The following is a 13,103-nucleotide window of genomic DNA, read 5'->3' on the forward strand; positions in this document are numbered from 1 at the left end:
CCTCTGAAAGTTTTAAATGTTAGACAAATACTTGTCTGGGATAGTTTAAATCTGGATGATTTCATGTGGAACAGGGGGTTGGACTACCTCACTTCCAAGGTCCTTCCTTTATTATTTTATGAAATGGAAGTATAGCAAAACCCAGATCATTCATGTCCTGGCAGTCTACAACCTGATTAATCTGCAGTGGGTTCCTGAAGTAAACATGAGCAATGCAACACCTTGCTAGAGTCTATATTATAAACCCCTTTACCGATCTATTGCATCCTAACCAGGGTCCTGAATTCATTGTTTGAACAGGTATAATTTTAGTCAACTTCCTTATTTACAAGTCCTCAGGGAGATTTTGTGCACCACAGATTTTATCCTAAGGAATGTGCAGGGATTTTCTACATCAGCCAGCAATTAAATCCACAAAATTAGAGTTTGTAGGAAGTGGGGCCGGGGAGGAGGAGGGGGGACAGGTCAACATGCATTTGGGAAGACATGATAATTAAAACCACAAGGAGACAAGGTTCCAGAACAAATAAAGAATAATTTTAAAAAATGTTGTATACTGGAATAAATAACAAAATACAGAAAAAGGATAAGGGTTCAGTCTCCCTCCCCCATCAAATCTGATGCTTTTTTGTCCAAATTTGCAACGTTTTCACCTCCACCGACAAGTGCTTGTAGCTGATGAAAGAGTACAATAGTCATCCAGAAGATATTGGTACAATAGCCATCTTCCCTTCTACTCAAGCCCAAAATGATATTTTAGTTCTTATAGTTACATCTGGAGTAAGATGAAGTTGTACTCAGACCTTGTCTTCAAGGCACAGTACTGCCCACTGATACAACATAAAAAAATCCTTCATCCACAATACTCACATTCCTTCTTACAGCCGAGTTTAAGATCTGAATTTCTTTCTTGTATTAAGTCAGACCAATATTTGTGTGTGTAAGACTTGAGAATATTTATCCAAGTTTTATAAAAATTCTTGTAATACAGGAGAACTACAGTGTGAAAATTTTCCAAGATATTCTTTTGCTACACTATACCTGTCCTGTTTGTGCCTTTGCTGGTCAGAGCAGCATATAAAATCAAAGAACAAACAAACAAACAAAGAAACAAACAAACATCTCTTTTCAAGCAACATGAATAATTTAACAAGTTAGAAAGAAAGAAAAAAAATATGTGCAGGTAAAATGGTTGGTAAAAATTAATATAAAATGTTTCAAAAATATACTTAAAAAATTAATAGAACTGCAGTAGTTAGAGGTTATAAAGTGCAGAGGAATCCATGATGCTTGACAATATGTTAGGACATGCTCATCTTCCTGATGAACTTTGGGAGTGTTGCTTCTCATCTAACTGGGCTAAAAAGCCAATAAAAACCAAAAAAAGATTAAGTCTTTTTGGCCTCATGTCCTTTTGTAAGGAAAAATTAAAATGTTTCTCCTTTCAGATGATATTCATTTTAATGGATTGGAAACGAACCACAAAAAAGTCAATAAACTGGACATTCCCCTGCTTCGGGAACACAGTTACACTAATCTTAAACTTGTCAAGAAATTAAGTAAACAAACCCCAGACCTCTGTCCTGCTTACATCCACACATGCTTGTTCTAGAACAAAGACAACCAGTAAATCCTATTTTAATCAAAGATATTAATAGACAAGCATTTGATCACTTCCCCAGCAACTTCCTACCTGGCTTCCCAAATCTTGAGGGCCTAGCCATTAAGGACACCTATACCTGTGCTGGATGTCTGCTAAGACATGTGGTAATTAGTACACATCAGAGCAGACTTGATTAATCAAGTCTGCTGGAGTGCGCTAACTACCACATTCCAGCAACATCTGTGATTCAATGTCCTCATGCTTGCTGAATGAGCGTTAGTTCAAACACACCTGCAGCCATTTTAAAGCACGGGACGCTGCATGCATACATGTGATGCTACAGGCATTTTAGAGCGGCTCTCCATGAAGCTTGAATACTGAAAGTCTCATTTTATATTTACTTATTATTTTCTTTCTTGTTTTTATAAATCCATATTCCCCTAATATTTGCAAACTCTTTTTGTTAACAAGTTTGTTCTCCTGTGACAAAAAGAAAAGAAAAGGGAAGTTTAGAAAGGGTGTTTCTGATTTTTAGATATATTGGGTGCCTATACATAAAGTGTGTTAGGGGGGGAAAAAAAAAAGGTTCCTTATCGTACCAGCAAGCAAAGAAAACACAGTGCGTGTGCCTGTGTGTGTGTATGGGGGGGAGGGGGGAGGGGAGGATAGTGGGTCCTAAAAATTCATTAATTTATTATTATGAGCAAGTCCTTCCATGGGACCAATAAAATGAGCAAAAATAAAATTTAGAATGTGTCCTCTTCCAAAACAAACCAACTCCAAAGGAGTCAGAGTCTATTTAAATTTATAGTTAGTAAGGAGCTCCTTGTCAGCTTGAATTTTATACACTTTACAATCTATTCAAATATCTGAAAGCCTGTCTATATTACAATAACTATGGAGTCAAGGGAGCCTGCTTACAACATGGTTGTCCTTTGACTTATTACGACTGAAATGTAGACAAGCCCCTAATGCAAAATCTAGTGCTTGTGACATGCTAAAGGATAATGGGCCCAAACACCAAAGCAAGGGTTACATTGTACAATGTACTGTAGACAGGTTTTCATCTGTGATGGTTTTTAATATTGGCAATGACTTTATAAATATATTCCAAGTGTAATTCCAGGGAAATAACTAGTAGAAGTAGGAAATACTCATTAGTATATTTGACTCAATGCTAGGAGTGAGAGATGCAACTGGCATGAAACTGAAGTAAATACTGTAAAAAGTGACCGTCTTTCTTTCATATACACACTTGCAGCATGCTTCTCAGGGAGGTTAAAAGTATTATGTTTTGACACTAAGCCTGCTACAGGTTTGTTGACTCATTACATCTAAAACCTGGCTTGTGCATTTTTTTCAACATAAACTATTCCATTTTGTACCAAGTACTGTCATCCTACAGTAAATGTTGCAGTGCATATTTGGTATACACATAATATGGATAAAATTATGTGCAGTTCATGGCTACCAGAATAACAAAGTTAAAAAAGTGGAAATATTTACATATTATTTTGAGAAATGCAATCTGCATATCTAGCCAGAATACAAAATACCTAATAAAATGTTTTGGGCCCTGGAGAAAGGGCCAGTCCTGCTCAAAAATAAGTCATGGAGGGATGTTACTATGATGACAACATGTAATGGTATGTGAACTGAAACATTTCTTACAATAAATTAATGGGGAAATAAAGGAAGGTGGGAGTGGTAAAATCCTGTGGAAAGCCCTTAAGGGCATCTTTACATATGCGTCCCTCACCACATGAGTGTCTTTAAACAGCCTGACTGATGCAGTGAAGCCAATTCTATTTCCTCCTTGCTAACCTTCTCCTATCAAACTTAGAGTGTATAAATCTCTCAGCTGCCAGAACATTATTTATGCAGCTTTTAATTCAGTCCAGAAGAGCCATATTTTAGTTAAACTTGAAACCCAGGAGGAAGGAAATATCAGGAAACCAGAAAGGGCCAAAGTGGTCCCCATTTACAAGAAGGGCAGAAAGGAGGACACAGGTAACTGTAGGCCAGTTAGTCTCATCTCGGTCTTTGGGAAGACCTTTGAGAAAATTATCAAGGACCACATCTGCAAGGACCCAGCAGGGGAGATAATGCTCAGGGGCAACCAACTTGGGTTCATTGAGGGCAGATCCTGCCTGACTAACCTGGTTTCCTTTTATGATCAGGTCACAAAGTCCCTGGATGAGGGCGCTGAGGTGGATGTCATCTTCTTGGACTTTAAGAAGGTCTTTGACACTGTTTCCCACCACATTCTCTTAAAAAAAAAAACTAAGCGACTGTAGCATTGATGCCTACACAGGCAGATGGGTGACAAATTCGCTAAATGGTCGCACCCAGAGAGTAGTGGTGGACAGGTCGTTTCTGACCTGGAGGGATGTGGGTAGTGGAGTCCCCCAGGGCTTGGTCCTGGGGCCTGTACTGTTCAACATCTTTATGAGCGATTTGGACGTGGGTGTGGAAAGCACACTGTCCATATTCACTGATAACACCAAGATGTGGAGCGAGGGGGGCATGCTGGAGGGGAGGGACAGAATCCAGCTAGATCTAAACGGGTTACAGAGGTGGGCAGATGAGAATAGGACAGTATTCAACACATGCACCTACAGGCCCAACAGAGAGGCTAAAGGACCTGAATCTATTCAGCCTCTACAAAAGAAGGCCGAGAGGGGATTTGGTGGCTGTTTACAAACTCACCAGAGGGGACCAGCAGATATTGGGTGAGGTTCTGTTCCCCCAGGCACCACTGGGGGTTACTAGAAATAACAGCCACAAATTGTTAGAGAGAAGGTTCAGGCTGGATATCAGGAGACATTACTTTACAGTTAGAGCTGCCAGGCTCTGGAATGGGCTCCCAAGGGAGGTAGTGCTCTCTCCTACCTTGGGAGTCTTCAAGAGAAGGCTGGACAGATATTTGGCTGGGGTGTTATGACCCCAGCACTCCTCCCTGCCCAGGACAGGGGGTTGGACCTGATCATCTGTTTAGGTCCCTTCCAACCCTAAGCATTATGAAACTATAAGAGTAAAGTTATAAAAATCAAGAGGAACTAGGGAAAAAAAAAGAAGACAAATTTTAATACCTACCCAGGGCCTTGTTACAGGTTAGTTTTAGGCACCTTAGGGAGCTCTTAACCCCTGTATTGGTCACATATGAACACCTGAAACTAGTTTTCAGCCCATTTTAGGTGGCTTAAAATGATGCCACTCCATGGCAGGGTTATCCTTGGTCCATGTTCTCCAGCTCGCGTTCCATTAACTTGTGGCTACTCCTTATAGATGAGCCACTCAGTTAGCAGTCATCCAGCATCTGATGATGCAGTATTCCCTTCCCTACCCCTCTGTTCTGTGTAGACAAACTTTCCACCCCCTGAACTCTATTGCCCAGGGGGTGGTTCTGGCACCAAACCACCTCCCACTCCCATTCCCAGCGCTATTACCTTTCAGAGTGCAACCCCATTCAAACAGCCTGAACATCACATGCCAGCTAGCCAGGTCACAGGGCATGGAAGGGTCTGGGAATGGGGTCTAAGAGGAATTGTGGGGAGGGGAAACAAGGTAGGGGTTGGATTGGGTCCCCATGAGCTGGGGCTTACTTCCCAGAGCAAGGGCAACACTTGCCCTAAAAAGCACCTTCCCTCACCACTTTCAGACATGCCAGGAAGCATGACCAGCACCCTACACACCCCAATCCCAAGTCTCAGGGCTAGGGATTTTCTGCCGTTTCTACAATCAGCTTTTCCAGGCTTGTTCCAGCTTGCAAGAGTTCTTTGCAAAAGCAGAGAATCCACAGACTTTTCTGCTAAAAAGGGAAATCCATATTTTCTCTGATAAAAACAGGGAAATCCATGGGTTTTCTCCATTTTTCCATGGGAAATGGAAAACCCAGATCCCTACTGATAACACAGAAGTTTACCAATAAGCTGATAACACTGTGGTTTTATCAGGCCCCTCCTGGTTTGCAGCCCTGTCAGGTTTGCAGGCAGGGAGACGGAAACTGAAAAGCTCAGTATCACCAACAGATGCATGCGCTGCACTCCACCCACCTTTGCCTCAGAGTGCTAGCCCGGGGCTGGGGGCTAGCAATACTCCCTTGAGCATCCAGCCGGGAAAAAGCCTGAAATAGTGCAAGCAGGGTGACAGGTTTATATCCTTTCCTAATCAGAGCATCCTGCTGGGGCCTCATCATGTCCCCCTCCCCCCCCCCCGCTCCTCACTTCAGCATTCTGGAAGGAAAGGGAGGGCTGCTCTAGCACCCCCCAACTTCTAGACTGAGCCACTACAGGCATGTGCCTGCATTTCTGGAATGAAAAGGGAATGTCTATCCACCTCCAAATCAGGGCAAGCTTTGCAGGTTAGAGTAACCTGCAAAGATCGAATCAATTCAGGCCCAGGCTTTTTCAATGTCTGCCCCTAGCCCTGGGAAACAGACCAGCATGTGGTAACAAAAATCATCAGGGGCCTGGGAACCCAGGTTTGTGAGGAAAGGTTGAAAGAACTAGAAGTATTTAGCCTGGAGAAGAGAAGACTAGGTGGAAGGGGGCTGATAATGGTCTTAAAAAACCTGAAGACTTTTTATAAAGAAGATGGAAATGGGGCTGTCTGTGGCTGTAGGGGACAGAACTAGGAGCAACTGACTCAAACTGCAGCAGGTTAAATTTAGACTGGAAATCAGAAGGAACTTTGTGATTAAGAGGGTTGTTAAGCACTGGAACAGGGTACCTAGGGTAGTTGTGGCAACTCCATGCTTGGAAACTTTCAAAAGCAGATTATACATTTGACTGCAATGGATTAGTCAGGGATGATCCTGCCTTGATCAGGGGGGTGGACTAGATGACCTTGTGAGGTCCTTTCCAGCCCTAATTTTCTACAATCCTAAAAAAAAACTTTTTTACTATGTGCCCATAGGACTGACCCTTCCTCTCTCAGCAGTAAGCCATAAATATGTAAAACAGCTTCCACAATATGAGCTTGGCTCACCAGTCCAAACAGCCTAATGTTAGTGCCATCATAGTTCTCAATCTTACCCTCATTCACAGTAATGCCATGCACAATACTTAATCATATTGCCTACTACTGGATGCATCAGTTAACTTCGGTCCTTGACTTCTGCCTGCTTGTTAGACTCTCTGCAACTTTAGATATCTTCAATTATTATTTCCATTGTATTCCCACAAATAAGTAAGAGACACCATGTCCAAATCAAAAAAGGGATTAAGTAAATGGCAGGGTCATTCCATTTCAGGATGCAATTCAACCTTGCCCTAAGCCTCCCAAGGGCACTTCCAGTCACATTCTGCTGTGCAGTTCATAAAATACTACTAATCAGGGTAATGATTAGGGACTGTGAGCGTCTCCCACAATAGTGACAGGATTTAGCCCTAATAATGCATGTGTCCTATTTCACTATCACATTGTTAAGTGGCACTTACACACCTGTGTCACTGCACTTTTTGGCACTTACGCAGTTTGGATTTCACTTAGTTCTGTATACCCTGCAATTCCCTCCTGAGCATGCTTAGTAGGCTACATAGGCCCACAGGGAGAATAACTACCTAAACACATACATAAATTGTGTTTTTCCTGCAGCTAAAGTTTCAGGGATCCCGCTAGTAGCAGGTGTTTTGTGTAGGAGACAGGACCCCCCTCCCCCATCTTTTAGCCCAGTAAAAACTTACCTTACCAGCACTTACTGAGGAGGCAGGGAACCTAGATCTTGCCTCTTCCCCACCCACCTATCTCCCTTGCACCCAACAGGTATTTGAATTCTGCCACCCTAACAAGGTGCTCTAACCTGCAAGGAAAGGAACAAGATCACCCAGAACACAATCTGTCCCACAAGGAAAACAGAAAAAAGAACCCAACAAGCTAAACGGGGAAGATGCAGCCCCCAGAGGTGGTTTCTAACCTAAAATGCAACAGAAACTACCCCAATGCTATTTATCTATTTTATCCAGAGCACTCTTCAGGCCTTCTCTTTCAGTGGTCCCAGTGGGAATCCAGGTAGAAGCAAAAAAGTCAGTGAGCTCAGTGAGTTGGGGACCTGGATTCTAACCTGGGCACTAACCCTATAGCAGAAACCTTCTCCCATGCAGTTTTTCCATTTTATCTAATTAATATTAACTGCAAAATGTAAGGCCAGATTCAAGAGGTCTGAAAGAATGCAGAGCTCTATCTAGTCCATGGTGTGTAATAAGAACACTTTACTAGGGAGGCAGGGAATGCAGATTCAAATCCTCTCTGCTGGTTTGATCATGTGCTTCCCACTCACTATAGACAACTGTCCTAGTGTGAAATAGACCTTGCCTTCCCCCTCCTACATTTCACTTCTAGTAGTTTTCCATGTACCTGCACGATCTTTTCCATCACAGGTAAAAATAGAAACCACACTGCACATACGTCTTTAGACGGTAATGTAAATTCCACCTAAGTTCATGAAGGTGAAATAGGAATAGGAATCTAATCTTGTTTGAGAACAGGATTGTCCAATGTGTGAAGGGAAACAACGTGCCATTGTTCAACCATCTCTTATCTATAAAATTCTTTGTCAATGAGAGGTAGAATTCATTCGAATAGACAGACACTTTAATATCATGGCAAGCTTTCCAAAGAGTATGTATTAAATAATAATACTTAAACAAAAAAAAAAAAAAATCCTCCTTCATGTGGAAGATAGATTCATCAACAGTTGTGTTGCAGGGCATTTAAGCACCCTGCGCCTGAAATGGAAGCAACCCATAAGACCCTCCTAGTGATGAGAAGGGGGAGGCTCAGCTGCCAGTCACCAAGGCAGCTGAGCCAACCAGTTTGGTCAGCAGACTGGAGGGGGGCAGGGCCTGGCCTATATAAACAAGCCAGGCTGAGGCCGGAGGTCAGTTGCCCTCTGGCAGTTGAAGAAGGTGGAGCTCTGTTGGAGCAAGTTGAGTAGAGAAGCCTGATGGCCTGAGAACCTTCTGCGGGATGATACAGGGTGGAGGAAACCCTGGTAGGGAGATGAATGATGGATAGCCAGTTGGCTCAGAATTTATGTTGTAGCCCAGGAGTGGGAGTTTTCTGTTTTGTTGATGTATAAGACCAGAGGACCGGGTGAGGCTGTAGGGGTTGGAGGAGGCCTCATAGGGGCTCCACGACAGCCCAGCGTCGGAGAGGGCGCCGCATTTTGGGGTGCATCAACCCTGGCCCCAGTGTGGGCAGTATTGCGGGGAAAGCCCCAGTGCAGGCGCAGGCGAGAAGTCTCAGTGGGGCACAAGACCCGAGAAGGGGGTCTGGGGGCCAGGCACGGCTACAGCCACCTGAGCCTCGATTGTAGGAATCACGAGGCAAGGCCCCAGTGCAGGCAGGGAATCGCGCGGCAAGCTAGGAGAGTGCCCAAGAGGGTGCAGGCAGATAGGGACACGAGCCAGAGAGCATCCATGAGGGCATGGGTAACGGAGATGAGGCAAAGAGCCCGGGAGGGCCCAGGTGACTGTAGGGCCCACACGTAGCCCCAGAGGTTAGAGTGCACCATGTCACTGAAGTCAGGGCACGGACTAGAACATCAAGGCACCGTGCCAAAGACGGTAAAAAGGCAGCCTCCCTTTAACAAAGACGTGGCGGGCGAGAGAGTGAGGGTGCATTTGAAACCAATTTGGCACAGTAGGTAGGGAGCACTAGGGGAGTTCACGGCACCCCTAGGTCCCGTCCTGCCACAAATCAATATAATACTTGCCAACAAATAGTGAATATGGTTATGGCTACAAAGTAGTATTCTACTCTGAAGTCCAGAGCTATAAATCATTTGAACTTGGCATCAACAGCACAATATTGCAAATGGAGATTATTGTCTATAGCCCGTGTTAATATTTCCAGATTACTATCTACGGGTTGTTTAATGCAGGGGTGTCAAAGCTATGCCACTAGTGCTGGCTGACGCCATAGAGGACAAGTCTGGGACCTCCTCCAATCCTCACCCCTGCATGACAGATCAAGCTGGTTTGGAACTGCACTGCACATGGCATCCCGTTCTACCAGGTTTGGAAGCACACTGCATGCAGTGTGGGTTCTGGAGCTGTACCACATGCAGTGCAGTTCTAGACCAGCCAGAAGAAGTGCTGGAACTGGCACGGGGGGGAGTGTCTGGCAGACAGCAAGGGGAAGAAGTCTGTGGGTCTGATCTATTCTATTAACCTAGGCCATGAATCAGTGCTGTGTCTCAGATGATTAAGGAATTAAAAGTTTACTTTAACACTGGTAATGGCTCTGGCCCAAAAAAGTAATGAAGCCTAATCAAAGAACAGGTTGTGTCCCATTTTAGTGTTAAAGCCAAGAGCATAGTCTCAAATAACCAAATGGCTTACAAAAATCTAGCAAGTCTCTTCAACTTTGTTTAAATCACTGTCTGAGAACTTCTCAACATGTTGACATGCAACTATTTATGCAAGGATAATATCCAGTTCATTATCGAGTCTCATCAGGCCAATAAGTGAGTCTCTGTCCATGTCAAGTGGACTGAAAGTGACACATTTTACCTGGACTGATACTCAGCCCCCACACCTGCCTAGAGGACTGTTCTAGTACTGTAATGGCTTCAAGGCCCTGGGCATTTTCCTAGGCCCCACCAGCCTATACAGCCAAGAACTGAGAAGGCCTCATTGAGCACACCAAGGCATGACAACAGCAGTGCTGCTGGTACCTGCCCAGCTTATTGTCATAGAGAAGCAGGGTTGGAAGGGACCTCCAAAGGTCTAGTCCAAACCCTTGTCTGAGGCAGGATCATCCCTATGCAAGCCATCTCATACAACCATAATCTAAACTCTACATAAGACTACCTCAACAGTGACACAACATAGACATAACACCCTAACCTGCGACAGGCAAGGCAGGGGAACCACAGCAGCCAATATGCAGCATTCTTTAAAATTCTTTAAAATGCATAAGCATAAAGTTTATGCTTTAAAAGGTCCCTGATGGAGAGCCATGGCCCCTGCTACAGAGGAAGGCAAACCCCTCCACAGTCCATAACAATCTGACCATGGGGTAAAATTCCTTCCTGAGCCAAAATATAGCAATCAGTCTAATCCTGAGTGGAGGGGCAAGACCTTCTAGCCAGGAATCTCTGGCTTTGGTCCCAGCTACAGAATCAGCACATCCCAGCTGAAGTCCCCAGCCTTAGCTATAACCAACACCCAATGCCTCTAGGTAGGCTTAAAACCACCTTGACACATTGCAGGGAGAGGGAAATGGTTTGTGGGGGACAGCAAAGCAACCAGCAAAGCCCAGAAGCATGGGAAATACCCATGGTAGAGAACAGGCATAGCTACACTTAGATCATCCCTGACCACTGGCTATCCAACCCCTTCTTGAACACTTCCAGGGATGGAGAATTCAGAACTTCTTTGGCAGTCTCTTTCACTGCCTCACTATTCTCACAGTGAAGAAGTATTTTCCAGAAATCCAATCTAAAATTTACTTTGCTGCAATTTCAGGCCATTGGTCTCCATCTTCCTCTCTGCAGCAAGAGAGCAAAGGTGCTTTTCCTCTTCTTTATGGCAGCCCTTTAAGTATTTTAAGATTGTTGATCTGCCCCCTCTTAAGCACTTTTTCCACAAACTGAACATGCTTAGCTCCTTCAGCCTCTCCTTGCCTTCCAAGTCCTTGATCATCTTTGTTGATGCCTCTGGACCCCATCTAACTTTATGTTCATTTTAAAATATGGAGTCCAGAACTGCACACAGTACTCCAGATGAGGCCTAACCAATCCTGAGTAGAGGGGTACTATCACTTACCTGTGTCTTGTGCCTAATGCTTCTATTGATGCAGCCCAAAACCCCAATGGCCTTTTGTGCAGCTGCATCACACTGAACCTGTGGTCTACCAAGACTCCCAAGTCCTTTTCCATACAGCTGCCATACAGTCAGGTGTTTCCCATTTTGTATTTGCACTTTATTACTCCTCCCAAGGTGTAGCACCTTGCATTTGTCCACACTGAACATCATCCTGTTTGCTCTAGCCCAGCTTTCCAATCTATCAAGATCCTTCCAAATTGTGCTCACATCCTCTCTGTTCACAGTCCTTCCCAGTTTTATTATCTGCAAACTTGCTCAGGACATTTTCTATTCCAGCATCCAAATCGTTCACCAACACAATGAACAGCAGTGAGCCCAGGACAGTTCCCTGTGGGACTCCACTTGAAACCTCCTGCCATTCTTCTGTGGACCCGTTGATAATTACCCTTTGTTTATGGCTATTGAGCTAGTCATCTATCCATCTCGTAGTAGTTTTATCCAGCTCACATTTCTCCAATTTGTTTATGACAAGGTCCCACAAGACCGTCTCAAATGCCTTGCTGAAGTCCAGATACACTATATCCACAACTTTCCCATCATCCACCCAAGTAGCTACTTTATCAAAAAAGGTCAGGTTTGGTTGACATGATTTATTTTTGATAAATCCATTCTGGCTACTTGTGATCAGCTTTTCCTCTTCCAGATGCTTGCAAATGGCCTTCCTTAGGATATGCTCCAATAACTTCCCTAGTCATAGCTTCTCTTACCACAGATCGGTCCTGATTACCAACAACCTGGAACTGCTATTCTGTGGCACAGCTATGCTACCCTTGACTCACCAATGACCCTGTTTGATAGGCTCCAGAAGCTCCTCATGGACTTTTTCTGGAAAGGGCACCACTGGCTCCAGTGGGCTGTCTAGTACCTACCCAGCAGTGAGGGAAGTCAAGACCTAATCAACCTGGTAAGCAGGGTGGCTGCCTTCTGCCTGCAAGCCCTTCAGTGTTTGCTCTTTGCTGAGGAATGCCTCCCATAGCAATAGCTAGGCTTTGCTTTCTTGCGCTGCATTGAGGACCTCAACCTTGACCAGAATATTTTCCTGTTGGATCCCAATTGCCTCAGCTGGGATGCCCTGCCACTCTTCTACTGCAATTTCATCCAGGCCTGGCAGACCTACCTCTTACTGAAGCTGCAGGGCAAGCACCTCTGATTTCCAGAGCTGCTGAAAGAGCCTCTGGTCCATAACATGGCCTTGCAGCAGGGGGCACCAAGACTTGCCTCTGGAAGCCTCATTGCTTCCTTGGTCCAGCTGCACTCCCTCAAGCTGACCCACCACTGATTCAGCTCAGTCTGCCTGTCTTTCAGCCAAAGCCCTGGGTGACTAGCTGGACCTACACTCCATCCGTTTTGCTTTGGGTCTCTTGGCTGTAGTGAAAACTTCACTTCCCAGAAACCCATTTGCCACCCTAGAAGAACATCTCTGCACACGATAAGCACTCCTGGATGGCAGCTTGCTAATCAGAACCCCCTCTACTATTGCCTGCTTCTCTGGCTGTGGACAGTAATGACTATGATGGGCCCATCACTTTGCTGTCCCTCGACATGCCTGACAAGAACAGTGGTAGGATCTGCCTTGAGATCCTGTCTGGGAAGGCGAGTCAAAGTGTGTCATGCCTAGGGTGAGACTGACCATACATCCCAATTTAGCCAAGACAGTCCCAGGTTTC

At 44.6% G+C, this 13,103-nt stretch overlaps 1 protein-coding gene across 6 annotated transcripts in view; it reads right to left on the reverse strand.

Moving 5' to 3' along the window:
* Nucleotides 1–13,103, reverse strand: part of TENM3 (teneurin transmembrane protein 3) — a 2,356,642-nt gene that overhangs the window by 2,324,030 nt on the left and 19,509 nt on the right. The gene's annotated exons all lie outside the window — the stretch shown is intronic.

This window comes from Crocodylus siamensis, chromosome 2 (genome assembly GCF_052110815.1).
Source record: "Crocodylus siamensis isolate JL-2025a chromosome 2, ASM5211081v1, whole genome shotgun sequence".
Lineage (NCBI taxonomy): Eukaryota > Metazoa > Chordata > Crocodylia > Crocodylidae > Crocodylus > Crocodylus siamensis.